This window comes from Macrotis lagotis, chromosome 2 (assembly GCF_037893015.1).
Source record: "Macrotis lagotis isolate mMagLag1 chromosome 2, bilby.v1.9.chrom.fasta, whole genome shotgun sequence".
Lineage (NCBI taxonomy): Eukaryota > Metazoa > Chordata > Mammalia > Peramelemorphia > Peramelidae > Macrotis > Macrotis lagotis.
In genome coordinates, this window is record NC_133659.1 from 252580727 (window position 1) to 252594833 (window position 14107).

A 14107-nucleotide genomic window follows, 5' to 3' on the forward strand; every position below is an offset into this window, starting at 1 on the left:
GATTTGGAGCAATTTTTCATATGACTATGGATTGCTATGATTTCCTCAGCTGTAAATTGCCTTTGCATATTGATAGATGATTTGATTCTATGAAGGGAAGGAATGGGAACAGATGGACATTAAGGAAGGCAGAGGTGATGCTGGGAGAATTTTTGTTCTTTTATGGGGATGCTTCTTGCAGGAGTAAAGAGGTTGTTACCCAGGAGAGGTGATAAAAGATTGAGGAAAAGTACAGGGTATATAGGGATGGCAAAGAACTGGGCTGAAATGAAGCAATTTCTCCATCTCAACTTCATAGGGAGAAGATGAGACAACAGGATAAGAATTTTCCTAGTTCTCTGGAATGCCATCTCTTTTGACAAAGGTATCTCAAGACAAGGAGTTCTGATGGCATATTAGTGTGTGGACTATTTCACTCTGAGATCAAAAAAATATTTTTATATGAAACCCTTATAAATATGATAGTGCTCATCAAAATGATAAATGGAGAAAAACTCTTGGTAAAAACATACTTGGAGTCCTCATCCCTTCAATCAGATAGCCAAAAATTTCATTCCTATGTGGACAATGTAGACATACCTATCTTCACTGCTGGGTTTTAAAAACAGAGTAGCTATCCCTATTCATCATCTTTTAGCCCCAGTTTATATGTTCTTCTGACTTGATGAGAAGTGGGAGCATGATTCTGGGCATCCATCTACCACCTGCACAAACTGTCTTGTCTTTTAGCCTCCTTGGACTACATTCGAACTCTATACCACATTTTCAAGTTGTCTTTTGTTTTGGCGATATTCTATCAAGCCTCTCACTCTTTTTTTTTTAGGGTTTTTTTTTGTTTTTGGTTTTTTTTTTTTGCAAGGCAAATGGGGTTAAGTGGCTTGCCCAAGGCCACACAGCTAGGTAATTATTAAGTGTCTGAGGCCGTATTTGAACTCAGGTACTCCTGACTCCATAGCCAGTGCTCTATCCACTGCGCCACCTAGCTGCCCCAAGCCTCTCACTCTTCACACAATATTGTCTTCATCATGCTCAGTTCTACCTTACTTTTTTCCTCCTTCATTTTCCTTCCCTCTCCTGTTCTTTCTGCCATTTCTCTAGTCACTAACCAATGTGCAAGAAGCTGAGTTGAATTGGGCAAAAGTCTTAAATGGAGGGGCCTCCAGTATTACTGTGGACTATGATATTTGGTGTTGTTAACTTCAATTACTTTGAAAGTGGAATAAACATTTCTAATACTGAAAATTGATCCATATCACTTTTTTAAAACTTCACTTCTTACAATCAAAGTTGATAATAGAGAGAAGACACCTTGAAATCTTTCACACACACACACACACACACACACACACACACACACACACACACACACACACAGTTGTTTGGCAATCCCTACCCAGCTCACCAAACTACTAAAGAGAGATGTCTAGTTCTTCTCTTCCCAAGTTCCAAACCTTCCTTGTTAAGAAGTTCTACCAGGGCCTCTTTTGCTGCTAAAGGCTGAATCAACTTCCCCTTGAAATTGTAGAATTCTCATATAATGTCAGAGCATATCACTGAATCCTATCCACTGAATACTGTGCCACTGGCACAGTAGGATAGGCAGAAGTGTCTACCTTATGACAGGGTATTAATTGTCACTTCAAAGGGTGAAGTTGATTCATTCACTCAAATACACTCAAACCTCTCTTTTCCACTCTGAAATCAGAGAACCAACCCCCCTGCTGCTACTACTGGAGTTTCAGACTTCTACATTTTTTAGAGATTTTTTTTTAATGTAATAATTGATTTTTCTTATTTTTTCTCTTCTACTGCTTTTTTTCCTCTCCCTTTAAATATATTATGGGGTAAAAAAAATTTAAAAAAATAAAAATATTATGGGGTGTATGGAACTAAAATACCTAGAAGGTGATTTGAATGGATATTAGGTAGACTTCTAGAGATATAAAATACAAAAAAAATTCATTAAAATTTGTTTTAAAAATAAATTTAAAAGCATGAATAAAGATGAGTAAATAGATGTAAAAGGTGGTAGAAAGATAGATGTAATAGGATTTGACAGCTGATACATAAGTGAAGGAGAGGGCAGAGTTGAGAATGACTTGGGATTTTTTGGTTTCTTTTTATCCTTAGCATTGATCACAGTGATAGGATGGCACTTTCCTGGACAGAAACAGGTCAATGATAAACAAAAGTTCTATAGACTAAAATATTTATAGTAGCACTTTTTGTTGTAGCAAAGGACCGTAAACAAAGTTGATGTTCTTGGATTAAAGTGATAGCTCAATTACACATAAATATGAATGCAATGGAACATTACTGTGATTTAAGAAACATGTGTGCCCTCAAAGAGCTTACTACTTCTTCGGGATATAGCATACGAACAACTATATACAAATAAGATTATTCTTGAAGATCTTCTCCAAGATAAGGCACTAACATTAGGAAGGTTTGCAAAAAGCACTTCAAGCAGATGGTGAGACTTGAATGAAAATAGTCATTATCATAAATGACTATTGCAAATTTACCAAGAACAAGTATATCCCCAAACAAGAGAATGTTATGGATATTATTGTTATTGTTGTTGTTGAGTTGAATCATTCATGTTTGATTCTCCATAACTCCATTTTGAGTTTTTCTTAGCAAAGATTCTAGAATACTTTGCCATTCCTTCTCCAAGTCATTTTGAAGATAAGGAACTGAAGCAAGATAGAAGAGAAGACAACCCACATCATTCCTTTGCAGAAGTGAGAACTCTACAGGTGTGGAAATTTGCATGTTTTTGGAGATTTTTTTGATGTAATAATTGAGTTTTCTTATTTTTCTCTTCTATTGCTTTTCTTTTTATCTCCCTTTAAAAATATTATGGGTTGTATGGGACTAGAGTCTATAGTAGGTGATTTGAATGGATATTAGGTAGACCTCTAGAAATATAAAATACAAAAGATATCATTAAAATAATGATTTAAAATTATTTAAAAATAAATTTAAAAGCACGAATAAAGAAGAACAAATAGATGTAAAAGATGATGTAGAGATATATGTGGTGGAATTTGGCAGCTGACACATAAGTAGAGGAGAGGGCAGAGTTGAGAATGACTTGGGAATCTTTTGTCTTTCTTTTTATAGTTAGCATTAATCATAGTGATGGGAATATAATAATTTCTTACTTTGCTGACTGACCAAAAGAATGACTTCATAGATTATGCTTTCCTGGACAGAAACAGAAAAGTGAATTGAAGGGATAAAATGAAGGAGAAAGAGAATAAGTTCTGTATTTATAAGCTTATTTTATTTTAAATTTATGAAATAAAACAAGCAATTTCATAACACAGTATAATAAAAAAACTGCACATGAAATTGTAAATCCATTATGTACAATTTTCTATTCCCTCATATAAATTTCTTTTTTTTTCTTCCCTCCTTCCACCTGTCCTGGAGATTACTACCATTATCACAAATAAGTATCTTTATCTATATACATATATACATATATATGTGTGTGTGTGTGTGTGTGTGTGTATGTGTGAAATTGTTCTGTTTTAAACATATTGAGTTTCAGATGCTTATGGGATATGTATACATATTATATATATTCATATAGGTGAAGATCTTCAATAAATATCTGAGACTGAAAACTATCTAACAGATTAGGGTTACATGTTATGGAAATTTGGGAGTCAGTTTCTTAAAGGTGTTAACTGAGATTGTGCAGTTGATGAGATTATTAAGAATGCACAGAGAGATGAAGGCTCAGGCTAGAAAGCTGAGGTTAGTCACAGAGAGGTTAGACATAGTGGCTGACAAAAAGGAGACTGACAACAAAATTGAACAGGTAGGAAGAAAATAAGAAGGGAGGACAACCCAGAACAGAGAGAGAGAGAGAGAAAATCAAGAGAACTTACTGGTTAATAATATCAATTTCTTCAACAAAGATCATATAGGATGAAAATGAGAGGAGAGACCATCTAAATGACCAATTCATGAAATTTGGCATTGTAAAAAAGAATGCAGTTTCTTTTAAAAGAAAATCTTGTAGTGATGTCTTCTTTTTTATTTATTTATTTTTATATATCCGCCAAGAAAGTAATTTCTTAAAAATAAAGAAAAAGTCAAAAGCAACAAGTATAGATTAATAAAACTAAATGATGCATCCACTGGTATTATATACTAAATATTACATACCCATAATCATTCACTTCTTCAGGAGAGGAAGAAAGGTACACCTGGAGAGAGGGAGTTCATTTAAGTGGTTGTATCAAAAGTTGAATACAGGAACTATTTTCCAAAGAGCAATAAAACTTATCATATCCTTTGATCCAGCAATATCAATACTAGGTCTATATCCCAAAGAAATTATAAAAAATGGGAAAAGTTTCATATAATCAAAAATATTTATAGCAGCTCTTTTTTTTGTGACAAAGACTTGAAAATTAGGGGGAATACCCATCAACTGGGAAATGGTTGAACATGTTATGGTACATGAATGTTATAGAGGACTATTATTCTATAAGAAATCTTCAGTGGCCAAAGCAGGAAAAATTTACATGAACTGATGTTAAGTGAAGCAAGAAGAACCAAGAGAACATTGTACACATTATCAACAACATTGTAAGATGATCAATCTTGATGATACAGCTCCCCTCAGAAGTTCAAAGCTCAAGGACAATCCCTGATATGGACAATGCCATCCACATTCAGAGAAAAAACAAACAAACATGGAGTCTGAATGCATACTATGTTCAATTTTTTGTTGTTGTTGTTGCTGTTTATGCAAGGCAATGGGGTTAAGGGACTTGCCCAAGGTCACACAGTTAAGTAAGTATTAAGATTCTAAGGCCAATAGCCTTTGATCCAGCAATGCCACTACTGTGTCTATACCTTGAAGAGATCATGAAAAAGGGTAAAAACATTAGTTATACAAAAATATTCATAGTAGCCCTGTTTGTGGTAGCAACGAATTGGAAATTGAGTGAATGTCCATCAATTGGGGAATGGCTTAGCAAACTGTGGTATATGTATGTCATGGAACACTATTATTCTATTAGAAACCAGGAGGGATGGAATTCAGAGAAGCCTGAAAGGATTTGCATGAATTGATGCTAAGTGAGATGAGCAGAACCAGAAGACCATTGTACACCTAATAGCAACATGGAGGTGATGATCAACCATAGTGGACTTGCTCATTTCCTCAGTGCAACAATCAGGGATAATTTTAGGTTATCTGTGATGGAGAATGCCATCTGTATCCAAACAGAGAATTGTGGAGTTTAAACAAAGACCAAAGACTATTTACCTTCAATTTAAAGAAAAAGATATCTTATTATGTAATTTTGCTATCTCTTATATTTTATTTTTTCTTAAGGATATGATTTCTCTCTCAATGCATTCAATTTTAATCAATGTATAGTGTGGAAACAAAGTAAAGACTATCAGAGTGCCTTCTGTGGGGGGTGGGAGGAAGGAAGTGAGATTGGGGAGGGGGGAATTGTAAAATTCAAAAAAAATTTTAAAAAAGATTCTGAGGCCAGATTTGAATTTAGGTTCTCTTTACTCCAGGGCTGCTATTCTAGCCACTATGCTACATAGCTACCCATTATGTTCACTTTTTAAAAACTTCTTTCATGTTTCTCCTTCCTTTCTCAGGGTTTTTTCTTCCCCTTAGTTCTGATTCTTTTTTCACAGCATGACTAATATGTAAATAAATATGAAATACAAATGTACATGTACAACTTTTACCAAACTGTTCAATGCCATGGGGAAGGGGCAGAGAAGGGAGGGTTGTAGAAAAATGTGGAACTCATAATTTTGCAAATGAATGAATGGTGAAAATCTAACACTGCATGTAATAGGAAAAAATAAAATAAAATTTCAATTTAAGAAAAAAGTTGGATCATAAATTGTTAAGGAAAAAAAGTCTGTCAATTGAGGGAGTGAAGGCTAGAAGTTTGGCTGTGAGAGAGAAGCAATGAGGGTAATACCTTGAAGGAATGGTGTGGGAAAATCCCTCCATTGACAGAGATAGCAATTCACCTATAGCTGATAGTCTTAGAGAGGTGTTGGGGAAAGAAGAGAGGAGGGAGGGACTGACTTGTCCCTAGACACACTAAAATGTGATCACTTAAACCTGTGTATCCCTGACTCCAAGACTGCTCCATCCAAAATATGAATCTGTCTCTTTGCCAAGAAATGAACCTGGAGGTGCCAGACATGAATTTCCATTCTGACTCTGCTTTTTCCTATATATGACCGTATACAACTCAATTGATCTCTTTAGATCTCTTAGAGTAGATCCCCCTAACTTCCTATCAGTTTTAAACCAATGATCTTTGTAACATCCTCTAAATATTCTGCTTCACCCACCCTCATCCTCTGGGCTTCATGAATTTTCACACAAGTACAAAACTCTATTCCAGGGGGCGGCTGGGTGTCACAATGGATAAAGCACTGGCTTTGGAGTCAGGAGTACCTGAGTTCAAATGTGACTTCAGACACTTAATAATTACCTAGCTGTGTGGCCTTGGGCAAACCACTTAACCCCATTGCCTTGCAAAAAAAAAAAAGCAACTCTATTCCCATGTCTTTTATAAGAGGATGGAGGAAGCACTACTATCTTAAAAATGAACTACAATGGACTGCAAGTTCTAGTCATTCTCCTCCCCTAGAATTTTCAGTTTCAAAGACTCTTGGTTCTATTTTTAAACCTAGATTGACTTAAAAAACATCATTTCTTTCCCCTGCTTTTGAATCAAAGAGATGCAGAATGTTGTGTATACCATGTCAGATGTTTTGGGGGCCTTAACACATGGTCTGAAGAAGCAAATCTCATTCGGTGACTCCATCTAGGAAACCAGAAGCTTACTCTAAACATCCCCATTTTCCTTCCCAAGTCCCAACTTCACAAGGGCAGGGGTATTCCTGGACCTTAAGAAATAATGAATATGGGGAATTCAGAAAAATTCAGGAAGATTTGTTATAGTGTGAAACAAACAGGATGAAGAAACCAACACTGACAATAAGTACATTTTAAAGTAACTGAAAAGAATACTGTGTAACTGTCAGTATCAATCTTGATCAAAATGAGTTAAACAACTATATCTTCTTCCTGCCTCGGGGAGGAGGGGGAGGGGGAGGGGACTCTGACTAAAATTCAGATGTGACTGGTTTTGTTTAATTATTTTTCTTTGTTACAAAGGAAGGCTCAAGGTATGAGAGCATAAATGGTTGAGTTGTAACAGCAAAAGTAAAATTAACATTAAGACAGAAACACAAAGGAAAATTCCAGTCCTCACCTAGACTAAGAGCTGAAATCACCAGAGTGTGAGACCTTAGAGATCATGTAGACTAACACCCTACAGATGAGAGAAGTGAAACCCTGAGTAGGAAAATGACTTACCCAAGGTCATGTATATATATATATTGAAGGGTTGGGGAAGGATTCCAATTCAAGTTTGCTCAATGTAGATACAGGGTTCTTCCCAATCCACTGCATTTCAGGTCACAAAGTTTTTCAGCTTGCTGCCCAAGAATTCACTACCCAAAATGTCCCAAAGACACTTTCTGAGGTCTTTTAGAAATGTCATAAAGCCAAAAAGACAGTGGCCAGGGGTTTGGTTGACTCGTGAATCAGATCTTCTTATTAGCTTGGCACACATAATACATTCAGGGAGATGTTTATAATTTTGGAGGAACCTTTTCAGTCCCAATGTCTGACAGACTTATCTTTGTAAGGTGAGTAACTCTTCTGAGGCTTGATCTCTTTGGCAGGGTGACTTCTATCATCCAATAGTATTTATTTTGTGACTTTTAATATCACCCTTATATTAGTTGTTGAGAGGAATTTTCAAAAATTATTAAAAATGGAGGCACAGTTAGGTGGTGCAGTGGATTAAGCACCAACCCTGCGTTCAAAGCTGGTCTCAGACACTTAATAATTACTTAGCTGGATGACCCTGGGCAAGTCACAACCCCATTGCCTTGCCAAAAAAAATGTTTATGATGGTTTTGTCAAAATTATATTTAAAGTGAAAGGATTCACCCCAGCACCAAGTTTGAGAACCAAAGCATTATGGGGTGGAATGAGGACCAATGGGTCAAAGTTACAGGGAGACTAATTTCAGCTCAACCTAAGGGAAAATGTACTAACTAACCATCAGAGCTATCCAAAATGGGAGAGGCTTTTTCTCAAAACAGATTCACTATCTTAGAGATGGAAGGGCCTTCCCTAGGAAAGGTGTTTGTCTAACATCTACCTGAGACAAGAATCCCCTTTATAATCTCCCTGATGTGGATGACTATCCAGCTTCAAATACATTCAGAGAGGCCTTCCCAGTAGGCCCATTTCAGTTTGGTTCACCGCCATCAGTCAGGAATGTTTCTTTTCATCCAAATGGCACCCTCCCACCATATTGAGAAGACAACAATTAATATCCTTCTGACAGAATTCTGTAGACTTCTCTAACTTAAGCAGCTCTTCTTTAGAATCAACCAGAGCAAGTCCACTTCTTGTAATTCTTCTGTTAATCTTCCTAACTTTGAAGAAATCAATCCTGAGCCTCCTTTAAATTCCATCCCTATCCTTTTTTTTAGACATTTGACTTCTGAGCACTATTTAACTTTTCTTTGTACAAGATGCTCCTTGACTGAACTCCTAGTACACACCAATGCCCTCAAGTCTCCATCCCTATCTATTTCTCAGTCAAGAGTGGCTGACCTAGTTGAGTTTGGTTTTCCTTGGGTCAGGAGCAGGTTTCCATGCAGCTGCTACCACCTATGGATCTACTTCACCCTTTTAGAGAGCATGGACTGTTGTATCTTGTTCAGAAGATCTAGTTACATTCCCCCAAAAGATTATCACACCTATTCCACAACTTAAGTGGGGTCTTTTGATTCCTTCTCCTTCCTCTCCCTAGATCTTCTTCACTTACCCTCATTGCCATGGTCTTCACCTTCAGTGCCATGGTCTTCACCTTCCTGCCAGAAAGATCTTCAAGTTGTGCCTGGACAACATTCCCACAGAAAATCATTTCCAACCCCCAGAGTAGAGTCAGTCCAACCTCACATGTCTTCACACCTGCTCAGTTCAGTTTATTAAGGTCTTAAGGAAATAGTTCTCTTGTCAACCTTTGCTCAGTGTTAGAGTAATCAAAAGGTCAATAGGTTTATAGAAACAGATTTACCATCCTAATTGCTAGTGTTTGTAAAGTCACTTTGGGGTCTTGAGTTTGGAGCAGAGATGGCAACAAAAATATAAAGGGATAAGAAAAGGGACTTAAAGATTGCTAAAGAAGATCCTTGAGGCTTAAATGTTGCCTTGTCCCAGCCTCATGTAGGCTTTCCCAACAAGGGCATATTTCTACCTCTCTGTACCTCACTTGTTGTGGTCAGTGTTTTGCCAATGATTCATTGATTTTTTTTCATCTATTGCACAGTTGTGTCTATAGACCAATGACCAAAACTTTAGAAGAATCAGATTTTTCTCTATTCTGGATGAGCATCTGGATCTTTAGGAGGAAACTCAATATGCTATTCAGAGGGTGTAAGGAAAGAGTTAAATGACATAATGATTTGACTAATGAGGATCCAGGTGGAAAGCTTTAGCCATCAATGGTTGGTCTTAAGAATCAGAGGGTTTCTGAGGGCAGCTGGTAGATTGTGTAGATGAGAGGTGAGAGAAGACTCAACTTCTGAAGAAGTCCCTACTGGATTATTTTTTGGAAGACATACTTTTGATATAAGTCAGAGAATCTTGTTTACTTTTGGCACAACTCACACAGACTGGGGCACCAAGGCTGAGTATATTCAAGAGCCTTTGGTATCCATGGCAGGGCCAACTGGACAATCTTCAACAGGCATAACTGTTCCTCTGCAGTCAAGTTTGCTACCTGTGGAGGGACCATCTCAGGCAGCTGGCATATACATGGAGATGCCGCACATTCAGTGGTGGGAAGGACAGTAGAATTTAGTCCAATATCCATGACAACCAGTTCTGATCCAGGAGGTTTAAGATCTGTGCAGAACCAACTAATGGACTGTTGAGGATTTCATCTCTTTTAAACTTGAGACACTCCCAGGGGTCCAGTGTGGGGGCCTGGGGGCCTTGCCAGGAATCCAGTTTGGGAGCCTGGGGGCCTTCCCAGGGGTCTAGTGGGGGGGCCAGTGAGACAGCATTGGGGGCCCTTGAGGGGGCCTTGGGGTCCTCCCTGGGGGCCAATGAGGGAGCCTGGTGGCTTTCCTTGGGGGCCAATGAGGGGTGGGGGGGTCCTTCCAGGGATTCATTGAGGGAGACTGGGATGCATCAATGAAGAATCTTCAGAACAGTTCCAGTGACACAACAGCCAGTGATACAACTGAATCATTTCTTAAAGACCAGCTGTCCTTCCATAGTACAGTGACTAAAATGCAATTGTATTCTGAAATCATATCACCTCTAAAAAATGGATATGTAGTGACCATTTTTTCAGCAACAGAAACAGGACTTTTTAAAGAAGGGGAAGAGCTGTATGTGTGTGAAAAATTCCTGACGAGTAATGCCAGAGGTACTCAGACTGCCCCTACTATCATATCTTGCTCCCCTTCCACTAGCAGTTTCATCAAAATAATAGTGACTTGTGGTACAGTGTTCCCTAGGAACCCAAATGCACTTGGAGATGATCTATGCCGACCCCAATATTAAAACTGCTAGAATCAAGTGAACATAGCTTGAAGAATACTCTCTCTAATGGAGTAAATGATTATGGGTTCATTGACTGAAGGCAGGGACAGAATCTCCTAAATGCCAGATCCATACCTCTAATTGGTTGTGGGACATCTTTGCCTAAATGTCCCACTATTACTTCAGATCTCCTAGGGAGGGATAGTGAGTTATTTGACCAATGGTTTAAGGAGAAATGCAATATTATGGCACATAAGTTCTCATCTGCAGCCAGGCAACTGACATTTAGTCCCTTTTATTTGTACCTTGTTTTTTCTTGAAGATATCTCTCCATTCTTCACTGAGAGTATTGTTTTTCTATTTTATTCTAATTGTATTGATTTTGTTTATGCAAAACATCTAAATCATTCTATCTTCTGTGATCATTTCTGTCTCTTGCTAATTCTTCCCTTAGCCATAGTTGTAAAATAAATCTTTTCCACTACTCTATTATGCATTATTATTTTTTGTGATGTAACTTTCCATATTGGGTGATATGTCCTTTAGGGAATTATTGTGGCATGTGGTACAAAACTTTGAATAAGATGACACTGAATGGCTACATGGCCTTGGGTATGATACTTTACCTCCCTGGGTCTCAGGTTCCTCTGAAAAATGAGAGGGGTTGGTTAAATGGTTGGTATGGTTTCTCTGAACTCTAACATTCTATAAATTCAGGGAAAGGAGAAACCATGTTGGATTAGAAGGAGTTATGAGTGAGTCAGGGCCGCTTCTGCTCCAGTACCTCGAGGGCCACCACCATGACCCTCTTCCACTTTGGCAATTGCTTTGCCTTGGCATACTTCCCCTACTTCATCACGTGTGTGATGGCCTATCAGAGTACAACGCTTTTTGTAAATGTGTGCAGGTGGAAGCCACCTATCTCTTTGTACAGCTCTGCAAGATGCTGTTTCTTGTGACCTTCTTCCCCACGTGGGAAGGTGGAACTGGTATCTATGATTTCATAGGGGAGTTCATGAAAGCAACTGTGGACCTGGGGGACCTGGTGGACCTCCACTTCATCATGTCTTGGAACACAGGAAAGGGCGAGGACAAGGTAATGGTGGTAGCCCTGGGGTGGGCCACGGCAGAGTTCATCATGTACTGCTGTATCCCTCTCTGGGTCGGGGCTCAGGGCACTGAGTCCAATTGAAAGTACATCCAAATGAGCATTGATTCCAACATCAGCCTGGTCCCCACTACACTGCGTTCTCTCTGACCTGGTGTGGATGTTGACTGGATACTACCTGCCATGGAACTTCAGCCCTCCCAAAGACTCTCCTTCTGGGAATCAGCATCTACAAAGCCTTTATCCTGGAGGCTCTTGTCCACCTCTTCTTCCTGGGCAGCTGGATGGTGATGTTGGTCCAAGCAGTGATGACTGGTGTCTTTGCCCTGAGTTCTCTCAATCTCTTTGTCACTCTAGTTTAAGGCAACTGACCCTCTTCCCTAACTCTTTCCAGGGGCCTCAATGCCTGGGCTTAGTCCCTCTCTTTAGAATCAAGAGTTATTATGTTTTGTTTTGTTCCTTTAAAAAAAGGAGTCATGTTGCAGTCAAATTAAAGGCTAGCTAGGAATTGGATAAAAAAGAGAACCCCAAGTAGGGAGCAAGAGCAAAGAAATGTAGCTAAGACAATTAAGTTTTTTTTTCATTGATTTTATGTAGACTACTCTAGTCTAAATTGAAAGATCAGGTGTAGTGGAAAGACTGAGGAGATAGCATTTTGTTTCCTAGGTTATAGGAAGCCATAATGCTCTGAACAGAGAAAAAAAAGAGTAGTAGTAATAATAATAATAATAATAATGATGGTAGCGTTTTATTAAGTTTAAATAGGCAGCTAGGTGGCACAGTGAATAGAGCACCAGCCCTGGAGTCAGGAGTACCTGAGTATAAATCTGATCTCAGACACTTAATAATTACCTAGCTGTGTGACCTTGGGCAAGTCACTTAACACCATTGCCTTGCCAAAAACCCAAAAAAAACAAAAAAAAAAGATTAAATAGGTAATGTAGAGGATAGATAGGAGAGGACTGGTCTAAAAGTAAATAGGTCTTCAATGGATGGAAACCCTAGAGTGGTTGCTGTTATAAATAAATTTTAGGAAATCATTGACTGAATTTAATAAAAAAAAAAATGGGAAGAAAGAGGGGTCAAAGATGCCACTTACATTTTATAATTAGAAGAATGATGATGGCATGAACAGAAATAGGGAAAGATAAGGAGGATTTGGTTTGGGATGGTTGTTTGTGAAGGTAGAGAATAAGGAGAAAAAGAGGAAGACTAGTTGAATCTAAGACATGTAAAGTTGAGTGTGAAGTAATGTTGGGACATTCAGGCAAAGATGTCCCACAGCCAATTAGAGGTGTATATCTGGCATTTAGGAGAGAATACTGAAATGAAAACTATAGATCTCAGTATACCCAAAATCATGGGAATAACCACTATCCACAAGAGTTGGATTATTGAAAGAAATGAACTCAGGACTAAATCTTAGGAGGAAGGAAGAGCTTGGGGGAAAAGGAGAAAGATTAAGCAGTGACTGAATATAGCAAGAAAGCACATTATCTTGACATTTAATAGACAAGAGTGCAAATGAGGGAAGAGGAGAGTAACCTGTGATGTTGAAGGGAATGAAAGTCAAAGAAAAAACCTTTGGATTTAGTGAAACTTGAGTGTTTCCTGAAGAGGAAAAAATGGTTTATCAAGGTACTTCTAGAAAGTATGCTGAAATGTTTTTCCTTGCGGAAAAGGCATCTGCCCCCTCCTCCCCACACCAAATTTGAAAAATAGAGAGGTTTCTTACAGATCATGGTTAGCCATTTCAAAGTGTTTTTGCCAACATTCTGGGATCTTATATACCTTCCTTCCCCAACTTCTGTCATACATATCTTGACATTCCCAACCCTGGAAAGTCCCAACTCTGTGCTTTCTCTGTCCTTATTCTAGACTGCTGAGCATGGCTATTAGTCTTAAACTAAATCTGGATAGACTACAAATCTTCATTGCATTTTTGATTCTTCATTCATTGATTCCCATAGCAAGGCAACCATTCACCTACAGAGTCAGACCAGCTCTACTGCAGATATTGTTGTACTCTGACATGAGCTATTTCCATTTCTTCTTGTAGGTTTTGTGTCTACCATTTCTTGTTACACAGAAAAGGAAATTAAGCAAAATAAACCAATAAAGCAACCGAGTCACTTATGGCTTTGAATAATCCTGAGGTTTTGAAGTTTTTTTGGAAAAAGATCTTTATTTTTATATTATGTGTGTTTTTGAAGATATTCCTTCCTTCACTGAGAGTCTGGTTTCTCTTTTAATTCTAGCTGTATTGATTTTTTTCATTTTGCAAAAGCAGAACCATTTTATGTAATCAAATCATTCTTTTTATCTCCTTTTATCATTTCTGTCCCTTG

General features: G+C 38.1%; 1 pseudogene; it reads left to right on the forward strand.

Annotated features, from left to right (window-relative positions):
- The first annotated feature begins 11451 nt into the window (after window positions 1-11451).
- On the forward strand, window positions 11452-12121 carry LOC141511606 (BOS complex subunit TMEM147 pseudogene; annotated as a pseudogene).
- Window positions 12122-14107: the final 1986 nt, after the last annotated feature.